We start from the raw sequence: 21212 nt of genomic DNA, 5'->3' as shown, positions 1-21212 counted from the left end.
AAATGTTTGTTAAAAAAAATGGAATTTATAAAATTATTATACAAATAAGAAAATTTTGAACGAGTGTAGCCGTATAATACGTGTGTGTGTATTTCCGGTTAGCACGTTTAGTGCCATTGTACTAATGGCGTAAAGCAAATGTCAATATTGACGTAGTCGTACGTGTACATACATTTTTGTGGGAACGAAGCTCCCCACACACACGGCCCCATTCATCAACAATTTGACTAGCTCCGTCTTTGTTGAAATACACGTACGACCATGCCGAAGATAACATGCAATCGTTTGCGTAACGTCAACAAAGACTTAAATTGCCTTATCGGAATCGAGCAATTAACGTAGTAAGAACAAGAATTGTCTTGTAATTGCCGCACGTTAGCTCGACCTCATATTTAAGTCGCTTTTCATAACGGGATTAAGTTATAAACATTAATCATTTCTTGTCAATGGTACACATATGACCGTATTATTACCTTAAGCCGGATTTTATAAAGTAGTTGAATAAAAAATGTGAAAATGTTTTATAAAAAAAAATGGAACATAAAAAATTTTAAGATATTGATAAGAACATTAAACGCCAATTATTATAAATCAATAATGTCGATAACTAACGTTTGTACACATGTTTTGGAATTTTTAAAGCAATTAAGCAATATATTACACCATGTAAGACTGATATAGGTTCTAACAATACGTTTGGTAATTAATTATTTTAACATATAAAATATTGGATCGATATTAGTAAGTGACTAGTTTACATAATTGAATTGAATTTTTCAGCATTTGTTTCCGTTATCTAAAATTGTAATCTTGGTTGAGATAATTAATCACTTAAAATGAAAATCTCTCTCTGTTCTAATGACTTATCTTTAAAATTGAATAAATGATTACGTAATTCGAAAAGTAAAAGACACTCAAGGCGTATTACACAGTTTTAATGTATTTCTATAGAGATCAACTCCCGTATCACGCGTTTAACGAACACCATAAAAAGAAGAACTGTAGGTGTAGCACATTATTGATATTGCTTCGGCAGTGACCCACTGCAGTTAAAATCGCTTTTTATGTGGCCCATAAGGTCAATGGTATCGGGACCGATCTTCGCCGTGGCACGCCCACAACAACGATCCGTTCACAATTACACCGGGAACTATCAATTGTTGATTTTTTTTCGTGTTACTCCTTTTGAGGCAACTTTGTCCGCAATAGTTCCGAACGCGTTTGGAATTACAATAACAGTAGTCAAAGATTTTTTCGTTTTCGTGGAATTCTCGTCTTGCCGCATTCTCTCTAGGAGGTTCAGATTTGCTGAATACCAATCGTATGTGTACTGTACAAGTTAATCGGTATGGATCAATTTAATTTAATTGAATAAACAATGATTTTCATAGCAAATTGATGCAATTATAAATCAAAATCATCGTAATTTGTTTCTGTTTATAATAATATTTTGGTTTTTCGAATATAGCTTCCTTTTGTAAGGAAGTTTTTCTTTTCTTTATTGACGATTATAAGGAAGAATGTATAGAAGAAGATATTTTTTGATTGTTTAGAGTAAAAACCCGATTTATAACTTCAAAAAGTCCTACCAACTTTATTTTTAAGAGTAAATACACGATTTATACCTCAAATTGAACCTTGAAGATCCTACTCTATAACATGATAAGAATACAATGATGTTTGACTATGTGAAAATCCTGAAAAATTCATTAACTCCATCAAAAATAGGCAACTTAATTAAGAATAAGATTATGGTAGATGATCTTTTTTTCATTACAATATTTAAATCCCATAAGGACATTTTTTGTTCCCAACTTTGTCATCTTGTTATTTATGAATTGCGCAATAGAAATCTAGTGGAGATTGGTATAGAAAGGGACCATCATTGAAAATTAGAACTCATTTCAAGAAAATTCATCAGTTTGACATTTGACACAATGTTTTAAATATTGTATGCCAGTTTTCCATGTTGCTAAATCATGTAAGAACATTGAGTGATGCCATCTTTGTGGTGGAATAAGACATACAATCCATAGTACATGTATTGTAACGGGAAGAGTAAGAAATCTTGATATGAAAATTGTAAGTTAGCCACATTATCCTATTTATCCGAGTTTTAGATTTACAAATCTAACCATCAAATCGGATTTCTGGCTAGGTTTTCAAATAATTTCGTTGAAAGAACAATCCAATCCAGTATACTATATCAAAATTATTTAATCTAATGATACTTTATATACATTAAGATTTTTTGTATACCATTTAGAAATAATTTATCAAAATGTTAATAAGTATAATATTCTTTATTGGAGTGATTAATATTTATCAGAAACAGCATTGTTTGTCCCATAGGTCAGACATTCTACAGAAATAAGTCGTGACTTTACATAATCGCAACAGTAAACTTTTAATACCACCCATTTCGCTCTTGAACGAATTACCGAGTGATATATTTGCAGTTGCATTTATGATCCTGGTATTGTTAGGGCGGTTATAAATTACGATTGTTATTGTTTCTATTTGTCACTGCTTTAACTAACTTAAACTGCTTTACGAATATGGTTTTCTCTATCCATAAACTATAAATTGTGGAAATAAAGCTGTGTGTGGCAAGAGTTGAGTTAGTAAATTCAATAACTAACAATTATGTGGTAATTTATATAAACTTTTTCCTTTTCATATTTGATTTTTTCAAAATATGCCAACAAAGCACTTTCAATCTTATCAATTTAATGTTGGTTATTTGCAGTAAACACACATTAAACATATTATATACAACGGCGTTTTATCTTACCCCACTCACTTTGTTAATGGCACGGTAATTTATAATGTAATTACTTATGTTGGTATTCAGTTTTTTTAACGTGCACCAACGAGCACAGCCGCTTACTTTAGTTTGAGGACTTTTGCGACAATTTTATGGCGTCGTAAATGTGTAAAAAAAAGTAATAACACTAAAAGTGACACGCACAGTTAAATAAGAACGAATGTATTAACTTTGTTTTGCAATAATCCATGGTTACTCTCCGCGACATTCATCGCCTCAAGATAATAAGTGCGTAGGAGTAAACGATAAATTTGAATAATTTTGTAATTAGCGGTCGACTTAAAAAAGTTTAATTCAATTTGCAAGGCAATTTTATACCATTGATAATAAAATTTAACGTGCTATGTTAATGAAGTTTTTATTTCTGTTTTTATTTTTAGTTTATTCATCTATGAAGTCATGGTAGACAGGTTTTGTCAAAGTTCCGCGAAGTAGTATTTAATTCTTTAGAAAACGTTGTTGTTTCCTTAAAATTTAAATGTGTTACAGCAAATTTATAGTCTTTCGCCGACGAGTCACGCATCGTAATTCAAATTAGTCATGAAATACAGCTACACGGATAATCCACCTTCGATCGATTATTTATAGCTACTGTTTACATCTTTAGCATCATAAACGTGATTCACAAGTTAACAACATTTACCATAGAAAAATAACATTTCCGAAAATAGAAGTATCTCAATAATAATGTTATAAATAATGTTTTAATCAACGTTTAGGTCATCATTTATTTAAAAACTTCTCACGTAACTCTTTAACAATTATTTCCTCTTAACATTTTAATGGTTTGATTACGTTTTTTTCTCAATGGTAGTACAATTGAATTGGTTTAATACCAATAATTCTAAAATTGCCCATAATTAAACAATTAACATAGTATCGCGAGATTGAAAACGTCAAGAAAGGTCGGAATGTTATCTAGGACAAACACTGGTTAGTGCTCTAGATTCTTAAGCCAAAAATAGTCAAGTAAGGCTCCGAATGCGATCGATCGGTTATTCATTCGTGACAGTTTATTGCCATTTTGAATAGTCGTTAAACGACCTGGCAAACTGCGTCCAATCAGAAGCCATTTGATGTATACGGAAGGACGACATCACCTTAATTACGATGGCATCGCAGAAATAGCAGTGTCACGTTAAAGGTGTACGCAATAATTAACCTTCACGGCGACCAATACAGGCGGTAATTAAGCAATTATTGGTAGTGGTAGTAAGACATTACTGGTTTCTAAGATTGGCGAGACAACTGTAGAGGGGCTCATTTGTTGTTTTTTTTGAGTAACATCTTTGTATCGGGTCTCCTACTTTGCAAATGTACAGTAAAAAGAATGTTCTTAGTAAAGAAGTTCTCCTTTTCTGGTATTTAGATTTCTCTATTTGGAATCTTTACCTTTTACACTCCGACAGCAATTAAGTATAATTATTTATTTATTATTTAACATACCAGCGTATCATTTCTTATAACCTAATAATATGTTTAGTAGAAGTAGATATTCTGATTTACAGGAATAGTTGTTGCCAACTCAATAATTTTACAAAATTGATCGTTATCATTGCGATACGAAATGGTTTTGCATCCAATTGATATTTACGAGACGGTTTCCTAACCCCAAAGCGCCTTTGCGATCTTTACCACGCGATATGCAATAAATTAACACGGTATTATGAATTACAGATTAATTCCAGTTATGTATAAATTAACATAAATATTCATCGGGATCGTATAATTAAACGCTCCAAAGTTATTATTAGCTTTCGCGGTTGGCGCAATGAAAAACGATGCAACGCTGTCCCATTGTGTCAGGAATGTACGATGGACGGATTTCTAATGTTAAAATTTATTGCGTTAAATAAAAACGTTTAATAAAATAAATAACGATTTATTGTTATAACGCAATATTTTAACTTCACATTGAAATTTCCATACGCGTCTTTATTGTCCGTAATGGGGTATTAAGCAAACATAAACGCCCGGTTTAATCACGATTATCGTACAAGATAAAACATCGTAATTGACCGACGTCTATTGTTGTACGCGGAACAATTTCCAACGTTGATTTCATAATTCTCCTCCTGACCATTAAAAGGCTTATTGAATGCGCGTAACCTTTAGCCGCAACCGAGATTCCGGCACAACGCTACTCTTATCGCGCAATATAAATAATGGTAATAAAGTATTGGTCCTTGAAAACAAACACATAAATCGCGAGGCTGTTGCCGCGATGCTTACTCCCGATATATTTAATAAATGCATTATGATTCTATATTATCTGATTTGAATAAATTATAAATATAACGGCCGTTATATTTCATCCGCGCATAGAGAGTTCTCGTTGTCTTCTGGTGTCTCGCATCTATTCATCTCCCCATAGCAAATAATATATTTTATGATACTTGCAAACCTGGATTTCCATAAAACCACTTTTGCTGTTAAGAAACCAGAAGTTACGTCGTCTACTTCTTGACAATTTTATGTGTTACCTTACCTACGACGTTATGATTTGTTAAATTACCAATGCTCACTTTATACTTCCATCATAATTTATCTATAGTCTTATACATCAAAATAGAATAACTTATTGTTTCTTTCTGAACAAAGTTAAAAAAACTAAAGGTGATAGAGAAAAACGTTTCCCATAAAAATTGATGATAAGGAATCAAGATAACATAATTCATAACCAATGCTATCAGAGATATCACTATTTCTTAGGTTCAAGCCAGGAATTCTCAAAATATCAAAATTGACAATCATCTGTGTTAAATTCTGTTATAAGTAGAAAATTAGAGGTGATAGAGAAAGACGTTTCCCATAAAAATTGATGATAATGAATCAAGATAACATAATTCATAACCAATGCTATCATAGATATCACTATTTCTTAGGTTCAAGCCAGGAATTCTCAAAATATCAAAATTGACAATCATCTGTGTTATATTCTGTTATAAGTAGAAAATTAGAGGTGATAGAGAAAGACGTTTCCCATAAAAATTGATGATAATGAATCAAGATAACATAATTCATAACCAATGCTATCATAGATATCACTATTTCTTAGGTTCAAGCCAGGAATTCTCAAAATATCAAAATTGACAATCATCTGTGTTATATTCTGTTATAAGTAGAAAATTAGAGGTGATAGAGAAAAACGTTTCCCATAAAAATCAATGATAATGAAGCAAGATAACATAATCCATAGTCAATGCCACCATAGATATCACCATTTCTTAGGTTCAAGCCAGAAATTCGCAAAATATGAAAATTGACAATCATCTGTGTTAAATTCTGTTATAAGTAGAAAATTAGAGGTGATAGAGAAAGACGTTTCCCATAAAAATTGATGATAATGAATCAAGATAACATAATTCATAACCAATGCTATCATAGATATCACTATTTCTTAGGTTCAAGCCAGGAATTCTCAAAATATCAAAATTGACAATCATCTGTGTTATATTCTGTTATAAGTAGAAAATTAGAGGTGATAGAGAAAGACGTTTCCCATAAAAATTGATGATAATGAATCAAGATAACATAATTCATAACCAATGCTATCATAGATATCACTATTTCTTAGGTTCAAGCCAGGAATTCTCAAAATATCAAAATTGACAATCATCTGTGTTATATTCTGTTATAAGTAGAAAATTAGAGGTGATAGAGAAAAACGTTTCCCATAAAAATCAATGATAATGAAGCAAGATAACATAATCCATAGTCAATGCCACCATAGATATCACCATTTCTTAGGTTCAAGCCAGAAATTCGCAAAATATGAAAATTGACAATCATCTGCGTTAAATTCTGTTATAAACAGAAAATTAAAGGTGATAGAGAAAAGCGTTTGCATAAAAATTAATGATAATGACTCAAGATATTATAATTCATAACCAATGCTATCTTAAATATCACCATTTCTTAGGTTCAAGTCAGAAATTCTCAAAATATCAAAATCGTTACAAACTGATTTACTAATTTTACAAATACAATAAAACAGTTTCCAAAGTTTTGTATACCATAATTTCAGACAAATTGTAAAGAGAAATGTATACCATAATTTGGGACAGAGGGAGTACTTTTTAACTCGTTATTAATAAATATTTATATAATTACACTAACTTTTGTGTTATTTAAGTAGAGTAAGGATAAAAAAACTTTTTCTGTAGGAGTATGAAAATTATTAGCGAAAATATAAAAAAAAATTAATTTTTGGAGTGATTACGGTAGTGGTCGTATATTAGATAGTTTTCTAAAAGCAGCAAAAATTCCTTGCTGATATCGACCAAATTACTACCGTAATCATCATAAAGATATTAACTAAGCCCACGATGATCGGTGAAACGTTTGTTGATGGCATGAAACTCATTCGAACGCATAAAAATGATCATCTCCTATATAGCAGTGGTGTCCACTAATTTTTGATCAAGATCGACTTTTTATATAAACTTCTTGCCAAGATCGACCGAAGGGTTTAAACCTTCCCTTTTTTTTTGGCTCTGAGGCCCAGATACAGATATTTCAGATTCATGATCATCTCCATATAGATTGATTCTCATCAACCTATATGGAGAAACTTGGGAATTTATTCCTCATGACAAATAATGATTAATAAATAGGTGAAAAAAATTGTAGCAAAAGTTTTTTTTATCTTGGAAAAACCCAACCGAACCACACATCTTGTCTAATATTAAGAGCAACATCTTCGAGCAATCCGTTCCAAAGGGCCAATAAGTAGTCTGTTCACAATTCCAGCCCACACATTCACAGAAAATCTTTGTTGAAGATGTGTTACGTGTGAAAATCGTTTCATTTGTTGCTAAAATGTTATTGGTAAAGTTTGGGTTCAACTGATGCTGCTGTAGCAATCACTCTCAAAATTATACTCGATGGGGAAGATCCTCTGGGCTTGTGTGCCTCAATATTCGCCAAATTGTGAATCTGCAAGTATCGTAGTGCATATCATTTACGTATTTAACCGAAGAATCTTAATCTATATCTTTGTTATTCTTTGTGGACTCCATACATCCTACCTTACATCCTAGTTCAGACCTTCTCCATCCCTTACAGAATTTCATTATTTTTGTTTGTTTCAAATTGAGTTCCAAATTTTTAAAAAGTTTTTCTCTATAACTATGTTTTTTGAATAGGATATGTTTCTTGATCCAACTACCATCTTGCTTTTCCCCAATCTGTTTTTAATCTTAATGGCAGAAACAGACTGTGGTCAATGGGTAATCTCATCTGAACCCCCTCCTTGTCCAAAATACTCTCGCAGGCTTAGCTCATCTCCAACTATTATTCTCTAACAATCAACTTCTCTATACCACCGTGTCGTAAACATGATGTAAAATATCCTTATTCTTGATCGTAAGCAATTTATGGAATTAACGATATATAATAAAGTTTCCTGTTTAATGTCCCGAAAAATTGCTGGAATCTTTAAAATTTGTCACATTCTATTTTAGTACTAGTTTCCTAACAGTAATATTTAATATGGTAGTGTTGACAAAGTAAGTATTTACTATAAATGTAAATTCCAACCTTACCGGTAATAACTATCGATACGTTCATAGTTAAATGGTATTCGAATGCCTATCCGATAATAGGTAATATCGGTATTTAACGCAATTCACATTGAATGTCATCCTGCGCATTGTTTCGTCGAGTCTTCCGCGTCTCATCGTTTACGTAATCTAATTAGATATTTTCACATACGCGTGCCAGATTCCTTGAACGGGCAGGGAAGCAGTTGCGAAACGAGACGAGGACGGAGACGACGACGACTAGAAGAGATAGTATTCGTATAAGAATTTGATATTTCACGACAATAATAACTCCGGTACAATCGTTAAGGTGACCGATAGTCCGATAGTCGAGGAGGCAGTTAATGCGAACGACGGCGAACGCAACGAAACGACCGAGTTGGTCGACCAATGAACGGCGTTAGCCCGGTTCGAAGATTAGATAAAATGGAAAGTACACCGTATGTACTTATCTATGTGAATATACGCTGGTGATCCTGACAATGCAACCCAACCGCAAGGAAGATATAGCCACGCAATTAGCTACAGAGTTAGTATGTTGCTCCACATCGAACGTAAATTAGTACTTTCTATTGGGAAAGCAATAAAAAAATCTCAAGTTCTTGGAGAAATACCACTTAGGTGTGAACCTTTCTAAACAATCTAAACCATTATTGGTATATAAATTCAAAGTTAAACTCACGATTATTGTGTAGTTACATTATCTTACAATTTTACCCTTAAATATATCTTAAAGACATTCACTGTTGCAAATGTACAATAAGAAACGTTACCACTAGAAATACTTATAATTGGCTAAGATAAATTGTATTGGGACGCAACCAGTAACTTATATTGTCTTCGTCATTTTTTACGTCCTTTACATGAAAATGGCGCAGTGTATAGTCGATCTCGACTACGTAGGCGGACGTTATAAATGTTGCTCATATTTTGTAATTGTAATCAAGATTATCGGTCGTAAATTATGAATACACCGTTGTAATAAATAAGGGGTTGTTTAAATATTGAAATTTTGATTCTCATTTTGAATCTTTGAGGTAATCATAAGATGTTAAGGACTTAAATAAGAATGAGAAAATTTAATTTTAGATTAATACATATATCTTTATTTTAAGGATATAAAAAAAAATTCAAAAATTAAAGCTTCCGATGCCGGGAATTGAACCCGGGCCTCCTGGGTGAGAGCCAGATATCCTGCCACTAGACCACATCGGAGTTGCTATTTGTATAGCACCACCGTGATATCCAGACTTATTTAAATACAAAAATAAGTTATTTCTGTGTTCTATTTTGGTTAAATTAAAATAAACAATTTCAAATTCAATTCATTTCAATTTTTTAACACAACCTTAAACACGTGGTTCTTTACAATTAAGATACCCAATAATGTTATTATAATGTTGTTAGAAGAGCTGAAAGAGCTAAATCTAAGAAGCGTGCGGAGTATGCTCATTTTTCGCTGATTTCTTTTCTTTGGTTTTTGTTAATTCTTCTCAAATCCAGCAGAATGTGGATTGTGTGGAAACGGATGCCCTTCCTTTGAGTCAGATGCAGTTTGATAGGATTGAGGTTGAGGAGGCTCTGATGGGCATCAGGGTTACTAACAGTATTGATATTAATGGTATTGCATCAATTTTAATCAAGGAATGTTCACACTCTTTCCCTTCCTTTAACTATTTTATTTAACGCTTCATTAGTAATGGATGTCCTGTAATTTTCTTTTATTGTGGAAGCGGGCTTTTATTCTTCTCATTTTTAAATCTGGGGACCGTAGAGTTATTTCTGATTACCGCCCCATATCTATTTTGCCAGCATTTGGGAAAGTGGTTCAAGTACATCTATTCTTTGTCCTTAAGTCTAAAATCAATTGTAGACAACATGATTTTGTTCTGGTCGCTCGGTTGAGGATAACTTGCTTGAAAATGTCCAGTACATCTTATCTTCTTTGGATGATTCTTGTCATGTTGATTCAGTTTATTCGAATTTTAGTAAAGCTTTCGATTGGATGGATCTTTTGTTTAAACTAATGAAGTTTGATATTCAGGAGAAACTTTTGCAATGGTTTCCTTCCTATCTTAAGGAGAGATCCAAGATTGTTTCGGTTAATGGTTTTTTCTCTTATCCTGTGTCGGTTCCTTCTGGTATTCTCCAGAGTAGCCATCCAGGCCCTTTACTATTTAATATTTATGATAATGACATATTTGACGTTGTTAATTATGCCCAATGTTTAATGCATGCTGACGATTTAAAACTCTTTCTCCGTATGTCACCTCTTGATTTTTCTAGATTGCAATCAGATTTAGATAATCTTCATGCTTTTTGCTTAAATAATCGCCTTTCATTAAACTTATCAAAGTGTAATATTTCCTTCTCTACACATCACTATAATTATAGCGTCGCTGGTAAGAAATTGCAAAGTGTCTGCAAATAGTGTTAACATAGATCTGTTTTAGCATTCTTTCTATGCATTTAAAAGTTGCTCTTTGCTGCAGTTGGTGTGTTTTGCCTTCGGCATTCATTTGATATGTGATATTTATATCACCTAGACTTAGTTTTATTTTTCTCCTTTCAATTCACTTTTGTACGATTATTATTAATTCATGATTATTATTCTGAACTGTAATTTAACTTGTATACAACTGGTTGTTTGTGGTACAGTGTTATTGGGTTCGAAATGTTTCTGTACCCACTTGAGATAAATAAATAAATAGATAAATAAATAATACCATTATTGTACTTATAGGTGTGGTTATGATATTGCAACAAATAAATAACAATAATCGACTTCTCAATTTAATTAAATCATTTCATCAACATTTTAACACCTTCCCAATCAGATATTATTCAAAATCGTGAAATGTTCTTTGGGTTATTAATAAAACCGAAACAATTTAGCTTAACGTTTTGCGATCCATGCAGCTTTCACGCACCGATATTTTGTCAATCATCGACTGGACTGAAACACGACGACGACGGATTCGTGACACGGCAGAAAACCCGGAGCCTTAACATTTAACACATCCCCTTCACTTTCGAGGTGCCTACAACAAAATGAAGAAAAGAGAAGAAAAGGAAAAGGAAAGGAGCAGACAAAAAATTTAACCACCCCCGTTTGAGACGATTTTTAGCGTGACCGGCGCGTGTGGTATCGATGTTGATCGATTGCATAATCGAATTCTCGCACACCAAACTAAATTATCAACGGTCCGTTGCGAATTAAAATATCACGGAAAGGTGGAAAAAGAGCGAAAGGAGAGAGAAATTGTGGCGGCGGCGGCTGGCTTCGTTGTTGCGTCATGGGACCGCACTGTGCGCTTCTGAAATGTCACGCTCGTGATAGTTGTTGGAGTTGGTGGAATGCCTCGGGCCGAATATAACGGAACGATGCAAAGGCATCCGACCGCAGAAGGAGGAGGAACATGGAGATCTGCTTTCGGTGCTCCAGATACCATAGCAGGTGGATCTCTTGCGGAGAAAGTGATCCGATTGACCCCGCATTAACATATTAACTATTTAATTAACATTTAAAATTTTTGATTTTATATATAACAAAAAAAATCTTTTTGTAAATTATATGACAAGAAGAGAACAAATTTATCGTTAACCGATAACGTTACGGCGTACACTTTACTCACCGCAATAAACTCCCACGCACACCCCTATCGTATTTTCGCAGTAAATCGTCGGTTCAGTGGACCGCGAAACCGAATCGTACCTCGTTAAAATATAAACCAATTAAACGCGTACAAATAATTTCCGATAGAACAGGTCTTTGTGGCGGCTTTCGTCACATTTATTGGCTATCTTTTGTGCGCCCCGATGGCACATAATGGCCACTTTAATGAAGTTCGTTCGTATAAGCGCAAAACGATCCTCTCGAATTCAACGTGATCCATAAATACCTTTAATAAAGGTCATAACTCGGACGATAAGTAATTGTGTTGACACGAGGCGGACGCTTTGCAACTAACGGTCGTCGTGGTTGTTGCAACACCGATAATTAAACGCTTGCGTTAATGAGTTTAAAATGTGGCATTGATTACGAGATAAATGGTCCTGTTATTAACATACAATGAATATTGCGGATATTGGTTACCTTTTACGGACATCATAATCTCGGCGAAAAAATTACAAACGAATTACATACACATATCATTGAGTTTTATAAAAAGTTACTTGGTATTTAACAACGCTACAGGTGCATGAACACCAATCAATAAATTATTATTCTTGAATATAAGTACTTACATGACTTTTCGTGGTCATTCAATTTGTTAGTTTCTATATAACATGAATGTGTAAATACCAGAGATATTTACTTGAAATGACTATAAACAACAAACATTTTTATATCAATATTAAAATGACATTTATAAACTTTAATTATAACATTGTAATGTTAAATATGACATTTGTAACTTGAGAGTGATATTTCGAATCAAAAATTTTGTAAATCATGAATATTATGGCTTCAAGCAAGATTTTTGTTTATAAAAGTTCTAGTAATAATAATAAATATTGATATTATTCATTATTATTGTCTGCATGGGTCCTCGCCGCTTTGAGCTTAAATAGTTCCAAACCACCGAGGTCGTTTACGAGCGAGGCGCTACAATCTTGTGGTGATATATCAAATCTAGCGCCTCGCCCGCAAGCGACCTCGACGATTTGAAGCGAATTTGTTCCTTATATATCTTGGTAAAGATACAAAATTTCTTATAAAAAAATTTACCCTCAAATCGTCAAGAGACTTTGAATATTTACCAATTATATATAAGGAACTATTTAGCCTCAAATCGCGGAGGTCGAATCTTCCAAAGCTTACGATTTTGTGTTGATATATCAAATCTAGCCTAAACCTCGCCCGCAAGCGACCTCGGCGATTTGAGGCTAAATAGTTCCTCATATATCTTGGTAAATATACAAAGTCTCCTATAAAAAAACATTTACTCTCAAATCGCCGAGGTCGCTTGCGGGCGAGGCGCTAGAATCTTCCAAAGCTAACGATTTTGTGTTGATATATCAAATCTAGCGCCTCGCCCGCAAGCGACCTCGGCGATTTGAGAGCTGTTTACGAACTGCTTCGACTGCTTTACGAACAGAAACAAAGAAATATTCAAGCAATGATTGATAACATAATTGCATCTTCATCTTCTTCCTCTTCTTTCTAACATAGATATCCATATGGTGTAGGCTACTGCCTGTTTATTACTAACACGTGTCGATGAGGTCCATCGTTTTGGTGGTCTTTCCTGTGATCTGTTTCCTACTGGGTTATTCATTGTTGCACCCATTCTTTTTATATGTTTCTTCCAGAATCTTCGTTTCTGTCTCTCCCATTTTACTATGTTCTGTATTCAGCAGTGTGGTCTGATATCTTCGTTCCATATCATTTCTGATAATTGATACAAAAAGCAAAATTTGCTGGTCTTTCTATCGGTGTATAACAAAAATTGACTACGAGAACTAAACCAAACCCAACCCAACCCATTTCTTTCTGCAGAAGCAGAGCCGTACCGGTGCGTTTTTGCCACCCATTATATCACATTCGGGTTTTTTGAAATTAAGCATCTACGAGATGTATAAATTAAGTAAGACAACTTAAGAAACCACTTAGGACATAAAACTGGATAAAAATTCAAAACGTAACTATAAAGACATCCTAGATAATCGACTATCTTAATAAATATTAGTATTTTAATGAAGTTGTAAACACACGTTTAATTCAATTTAATCGTTCAATTTGTTCTTCTAGGTAAAAGTGAATACGATGATCGCAGTAGCCGTGACTATCAGTCACTTCAACTAAAACGTTTTTATCAACGATTTGATTTGCATAAACGGGATTTGCAAATGCAAAAATTTACATAATGGCATCTAGTATTGATATCAAGGTTTTATATTTGCCCCGAAGAAAATTCTTCTATATTTTCGACGTATTGCAATAATTTTTAGTTACACAATATTATTTAATATCGCGATTTCAACAATCAAATCTAATTGTTTTCTTTTATTAGTAATTACTAAAGGTTGCTGTAAATAAGGAGTTTAATTATAGGGATTACGATGTTGTTAATTTGATAATAAGTGACGTAAAGTGTACGTTGAATACGACCAAAGTGTGTCAATGCGTAAACAAACATTCTTTTCGTGTTACTCCACATCGTGGCTTAGCGAAACGGAACACCTCTGGCGGTGGTAAATGGGCTTTTAGCGAAGAAATGCAGTTTATGTTGGTGTTGGTGTAGCTAAATTTATGAATACGACCATTATTATTTATGTTTCTCGCCCATACGAACGGATGAGATGTTACTTCATGATGGTTTGGCGTCTACCCGTATAAGTCGTCTATGGTTTATTTAATGATGAAGAAAGGTTAATGCGTGTCTCGACTCGTTCTAGGGTGACGTACGAACTATGAAAATTATCACTCAATAAGTAAGACAATGTATCTAGGGTCTATGATATTCCTTCTTAGTCGTAGGTATCGATTACAATTCGCACTAGACTTATGTATGAAATATGATATAAAAAAATAAAATGATGTTTAAGATTAAGTTACCTCAATAAACATTACGTAACCAAATAATTGATTGCATCAATAGTCTCTCTGAGAAATTTACTTCTAGCAATACAATTGTAGGTTTTGCATACAACAAAGTACGCTACCTAGTTTAATGTTAGTTCGTAATTTATGGCAAGATCTAAGAGCTTAGAGCAATGAATCATCACGAATTTATAAGATTTGTGTGCCGATTTCATGGGTCGAAGTACGAGTGGGCTGTAAAACATGCAATCGTAGTTTCCTCGTAAAGGTTATCTTACATTTGTTTATATTAATCTGACGCGTTGGATTAATATAAGGCTAAACAACAAAGAAAAATGTTAAAACCTTTAATCTTTGGCTATTTCATCGTTGATAAGTGATTCCCATAATACACACTTAGAACGGACGTTACGCAATAACTCCAGATCTCCCTCGATGTCTTCTCCTATGGCAATATGAATAGGTTTTATCCTAGCGAGGAGTGCGGTAGTGAACGGACACACTGACCAGTCCATAGGAAGCGGTTGAGGCATGGTCGTAACGTCTGGACGTGTCCGTGCATCGTTCACTCACTGGGGATCTAGTAGGCGCTGACATGCACCCGTTAACTTATTGCCATTCATTAGCCGTGTTTTGTTCTCCTTAAACAGTTGAACGCTCATTTATAACGAGGAACCGACCGCGTGATTTACGTCCACCTCTCGGCCGATAAGGCAATTGTACCACGCCGTGCGGTCATAAACAGCCTCCCGGTGAATATGGTGTGTAATCAAAAAACTGGCATCAAAATTAATTTACAAGAGAAAGCTTTCAGTTAATGATACGGATGAAACCGCTTCGTCTCCTTTTATGTAAACCCATCACAACCCGATTTGTTTTCAAGTAAACCATTAAGTCTATTGATTAGATTATAATACCAAGGGATGAATGATATATTAATAATCATTTAAAGAACAACACTACTGATTTGAAAAAAATCATATGCAATTATAGATGAGTACGATTATATTCAATTATTTTAATATAAAAAACTGGTAGGCAACTTTGGTTCATGAAGATCACCGATAAGCATGGTAGAATTTTGGTGACTTCTTTGATCGGTGACACCTTGGGTACGCTGATTTTAAACGCTGTTGACAAAAAAAACTGGAACTCAAACATCGAGAGCAGATGATTTAGTATTGGTCCTATGTTTTTTTGGCAATTTATTAATTTTGGATTCGTCAATATGGTCAAGTCTTTGTCAAATCTTGCAAAAAACGAGGTGATTTAGAACGAAAATGTGAAACTGCATCCAAAGAAAAGCCCAACCCAAGATATTGAAAGATCCAAAGAGCAAACAGAAAATTTTTTTTTAAAATAGTTGCAAGCTATCATTCTATGGTGGTATTTTCTTAAATATGGTATGGACATGAAAAATGATGGTAATTTCTGCAAGCTATAATATTGAAAAAAATGAACGAAAATTACTATTCTCCATTGTGACTTCAGGGATATATTATACTTTGCTCAAATCTACTTTAAATTTCTACCATATCTGCATTAAGCCTCATTCTTGATTAACTGTGTTTAGGATTTTTCGTACGAGAGAGAGAGAACAATATTTATTTAGGCCAACTTTTTTTCTGCAACAAAAAGAAAAATAAAATGTTGGCCCAAAAGGGTTATCGACCATAGTCCTTCTGCCTGGCATAATCTTGGTTTAAATTTGGCTTCTTCTTAGTTTGGATAGTGATAAAGAGGTTTCTTTAAGATATCATGAATAGGGAAGTTGTTGACAGCATTATGGGATAAAGATTGTAGACGGAGATGGATTGGAGGGATTTCGGTAAGATTGTATAGGAGCTGGTTGCTACATCTAAGATCTAACCTTTCCGCCACTTCTAAGTGGGTTCTGGTTCCTTTAGGAGCATCAGATACGATTAGTATTGCATATTCGATGATCGCTTTTCTAGACATATTCAGCGCATTTTGTTGCTATGCCGTGTCCCTTACATATCAGAGAACTGAAGTGCTTCACACGATTTATAGCTTCCATCTTCACCTGATGGCATGGTCGGGAAACTTTAACCTTCTGTTAATCGAAATTCCCAGCTATTTGCAGTTTGGTGAGGAAGATGACCGTGGATTGGACAGTTATGGCGGGAGAAAGAACAAGGACTAGACGAAATAGAACGAAAAATTGGGGTTTGGAAGCGTTTTCTTGAATTCGCCATTTCAGCAGCCAGCTCTCTGTAGATTGAATCAGCGCTTGCAACTTTTGAACTGCTGATCCGATGTTTGACAACACGTTGTGGAGTGTCGGGGAGACTCTTGAGGATGGCCTTGGTGAGAGAAGAATCTCCGAGAGAAGTGGTTTTTAAATTTCTTTTTTACTTATATTTTATTAAATAACTTGAATGAAAGAAGTTAATGTATTAATAATTATGTCCATGTCCTAAATACTTACACGAAGAAGAAAGGGTTTTGTTGAATAAAGAGATCGCGGCAATGTGCAATTTCATTCTGCGACCTTTTCGCACAGATTGCAACCTTGTCTTCGGTGGGCGGAGTGTAAGATCGTGCTCGCGGTTCAAAATCGCGACCTTAAGATTCAGCCCCAGAGCAACGGAATAAATCGGACGCAATCATGCGATATCGAAGCACGTGTGGATTATTCAACCTTGTCCCCGGTTTTCGCCCGTTATTTTATTGCCGTTTTATGCGGCGCTAATGTGAACCTCCACAATTTATTCAACGGACCGTGGTTTTACTCTTTTTACCATTTTCGCTCTAAGCGTTCCAACCATTGGTTACTGTCGTTTGATTGAAGGCGTTCGTGACGTGCACTCGAATTGGTTTCTCTTACCTGCAAGAACAGAATCATTTATTATTAGTTACACGTGAGGTGTGATTAAAACGTAAATAGTATTATATAAATTAAAGTGTTTCGTTTATTTAAGTTCAATCAACTCCACACAGAGCTAAAAAATAAAAAATGGCAAAAGTAATAATCGTTTTATCGCGTATCAATGTAATCAATATCACCGTGGTTAATTTTGAAATTATCCAGAGGGACTCTAATTCATCCTCATAATGTTAAAAAGCAATTACGATCCCTTACTGATAAAAGAAAACGTGCGCTCTCAAACTGATACTAATCGTGAAAACTCAGCAACATATCGACAATTTAAGGTTTCTAATTTGAACCCTATCTTCGATCGCGTATAACGTGAAAACTATCTGCCAAATGTCATGCTTGACCGGTTACGAAACCAGTCGATACTTCGTTAAATTAATTGTTCGTAATTAATTGTAGAAAGCTATTTTCCGAATGTCTTTATCTTAAAATTCCGCGTGTGCGTTAAAACGGTTTACGCGTTAAGACTAAAATATATTGTTGGATTACTATTTAGAAAAAATTAAAGAATTTATAATGAAAGTAAAACATGCGGTTTTAAGTCGTGATATAGTTGAAGATCTAATACTGATAAATCTTATATGACATCATAAGAACATATATGTTGTGGCGAAAGTTAAAACTTTCGTCGCCGGAAGTTATATTCAGTCACAGGTTCGCAAATATAATCGACGCGCACATTCGGAAGTGACGTTATGTTATTTCCAGCATCGTTATCGTCGCTAGAAAGTAATTTTTTTCTTTTCAGTTGGCGTTTTTGCAATGACGCCTCCGGTTTAGAAACCGATCCGGAATTTTGCAACGTAACCCGGTATCGTTACAAACGCTAGTCGTTCTTAATCGCATTAAGCACGTATGCGTTAGATAATATCTCGTTATTGTTATTGTTTTCGCCATCAATTTTTGAGTGAAAAACTTATTAAATTTTATCCGAACAAAAACGTAGATTTCATTAATAGTTAAACGATAATGTACGTAGAAGCGTTACTTTCCTAATTAAGAAGGGAACGCGCCCAATAAACGCTTTACGAAGCCCGCAGACGGATGTAATATAATATACTGTCAATATAATAGTTGGGTACGAGTAGCTAGGTAATTCGATGCGTTAAACCCGCCAATTACACTAATGAAATTTCTCTCATGTGTATAGTTGTATATTATAATAAGCCTATTCCTTAATGTAGTTCTAGTAGAAAAAGGTACGGTAGTGACCGTTAAAACCGAGTAGCCAAGGAACGTGCACATCAGAGGCGGCTCTAAGAACGCAAATTCGATAAGGTTAATTGAGAGTTGATCCTTAGGGCAAACCATAATACCAACCGAGACTTAGATCCGCCGTTGAACCTCGCTCCAGGTATATGGACCCGTGAGGGAAACACGTCACACGTGGGCGAAGAACAACGGTTGGAGAGAATGGAGAAAGCGAAACAGGTGGTGGCCTCGGATCGAATGTAACCCGAGGTGTCCGAAATCAAACCAGTCATTGTTTCAAATTAATATTTATTAGGGAAAAAGTTACAGACTCATAATGCGTTTAATCAATTTATTTTTTTATTTCACATGATATAAAATTTTCGATATCGCCTTAAATAATATAGCTACAATCGTGAATTACACAACATTTTGAAGCTAAAAGTGTATACTTTCTTTCATTTGTAAACATCGTTGTTCTAAATTTATTAGTTTAATAGGGATAAATTTTTCAAGATGATTTAATTTAGATCAAAAATACCAAATCTCATAATATAAAATTATCAATATCTCTCAAAACAAAATCGCTAGAATCATGAATGATACATCATTTGGAAGATAAATGTTTATATTTTATTTTATTTATACAAATTATTGTTGTAATTTCATTAGTTTGCAAGAAAAAAAGTTCTGAGCTTGTTTAAAGTTAAACTAAAACCTTCAAATTTCCATAAATTATCGTAATTTAAAATTTTCGATATCTCATGAATAAATATAGATAAAGTCATAAATGATACATCACTTTCAAGCTAAAAATGTGTGCTTTATTTTACTTCCATAAATTTTTGTTCTAAACTTATTGGGAAAAATTTTAGAATTGATTAAATTTAGGTCAAAATCACCAATTTTCAAAAAATCTCACAATATAAAATTATCAATATCTCACGATACAAAATCGCTAGAATCATAAGTGATAAATAAATTTCAAGCTAAAAGTTTATACTTTATTTTATTTATACAAATTATTGTTGTAAGTTCATTAGGAAAAAAGTTGTCTACTTGTTTAAAGTTAAACTAAAAGCATCAAATTTCCCTAAATTATCATAATATAAAATTTTTGATATCTAATGAATAAATATAAATAAAATCATAAATAATACATCATTTTCAAGCTAAAAGTGTGTGCTTTATTTTACTTCCAAAAATTTTAGTCCTAAACTTATTAGTTTATCAGGAAAAAATTCCTCAAGTTGATTAAATTTAAGTTAAAATCAAAAAATCTATTACAAGATGGGAAGAAAACACGATAGAGTAAATAAATTGATAAAGATAGATACAACAAATTCGTTAATAACTTATTAAATATCATAACCACTTTGAATAATTCAAAAACGTTAAAAGCAACTCCGTGTACGAGAAGTCTTCGTCTAAGTTGCAATTAGTCAGCTATGACATGAAAGTGCTGTTGATTTGAAAATGGCAACTAGGATAGAGTATCAAGCAACTAAGATAACATAACTAGCTACTAAACGTTACGTCAGAGTGTCACTCCGTAATACAAAGTATGTTACATAAATCATCAATGTGCGTTTTTATCTTATTAGTATCGTTTAGATATGCACCAACATTAAACCCACTCAACCAAAACGGTTTTTGCGAGACAAGATGTTTTAAATTATAATTTTCAGAATAGAATTCCAGGCGTTCAATGAAAGAGGTAGGTGTTTCGACTAAAATGTGGGTACGCAGTGGAAGGTCCGTTACATTCTATGTCGAGTGCGCACCACGATGTAATGTGCTTCTTTCACAGACTCTAAACCAAAACGTTGACACAAGTTAGATGCAAATGAGCTTTGTAAACTTGGAAATGAAAACAGTAGTTAGTGTTCGTTAACGCGGAAGGAGCACGAACAAATCTTATTTAAATGCATTGGAAGTCGACAGTCATCTTTGACGTTTTGTAGAAATAGGATAATTTACATTCATAACATTTGCAAGTTGAGTATGCATTGTTTTAATGTGTAATAAAGTTTTAGTGCAAAAGAATATTTCTTGGAAATATTGTACTAATGTAAATAAAATTTACTGTTTATTATTACAATAATAGACTAAAATACACCTAAACGTCAATTTTACATTAATTACTGCAAATTAGCAAGTGATTAGTTAACGCGGTTTGAAATTCATACTCGACATTAATTGTCC

At 33.7% G+C, this 21212-nt stretch overlaps 1 protein-coding gene and 1 non-coding gene across 2 annotated transcripts in view; one reads left to right on the top strand and one right to left on the bottom strand.

The window, feature by feature from the left end:
- Nucleotides 1-21212, top strand: part of LOC111427128 (dendritic arbor reduction protein 1-like) — a 180146-nt gene that overhangs the window by 30552 nt on the left and 128382 nt on the right. The gene's annotated exons all lie outside the window — the stretch shown is intronic.
- Nucleotides 9515-9585, bottom strand: TRNAE-CUC (transfer RNA glutamic acid (anticodon CUC)). Its single transcript has one exon. It is a non-coding gene; the product is annotated as a tRNA-Glu (tRNA).

The sequence above is a fragment of the Onthophagus taurus genome, chromosome 2 (genome assembly GCF_036711975.1).
Source record: "Onthophagus taurus isolate NC chromosome 2, IU_Otau_3.0, whole genome shotgun sequence".
Taxonomy (NCBI): domain Eukaryota; kingdom Metazoa; phylum Arthropoda; class Insecta; order Coleoptera; family Scarabaeidae; genus Onthophagus; species Onthophagus taurus.
The sequence above is the reverse complement of the archived record's forward strand: the minus strand, read 5'-3'. Positions and strand labels throughout refer to the sequence as shown.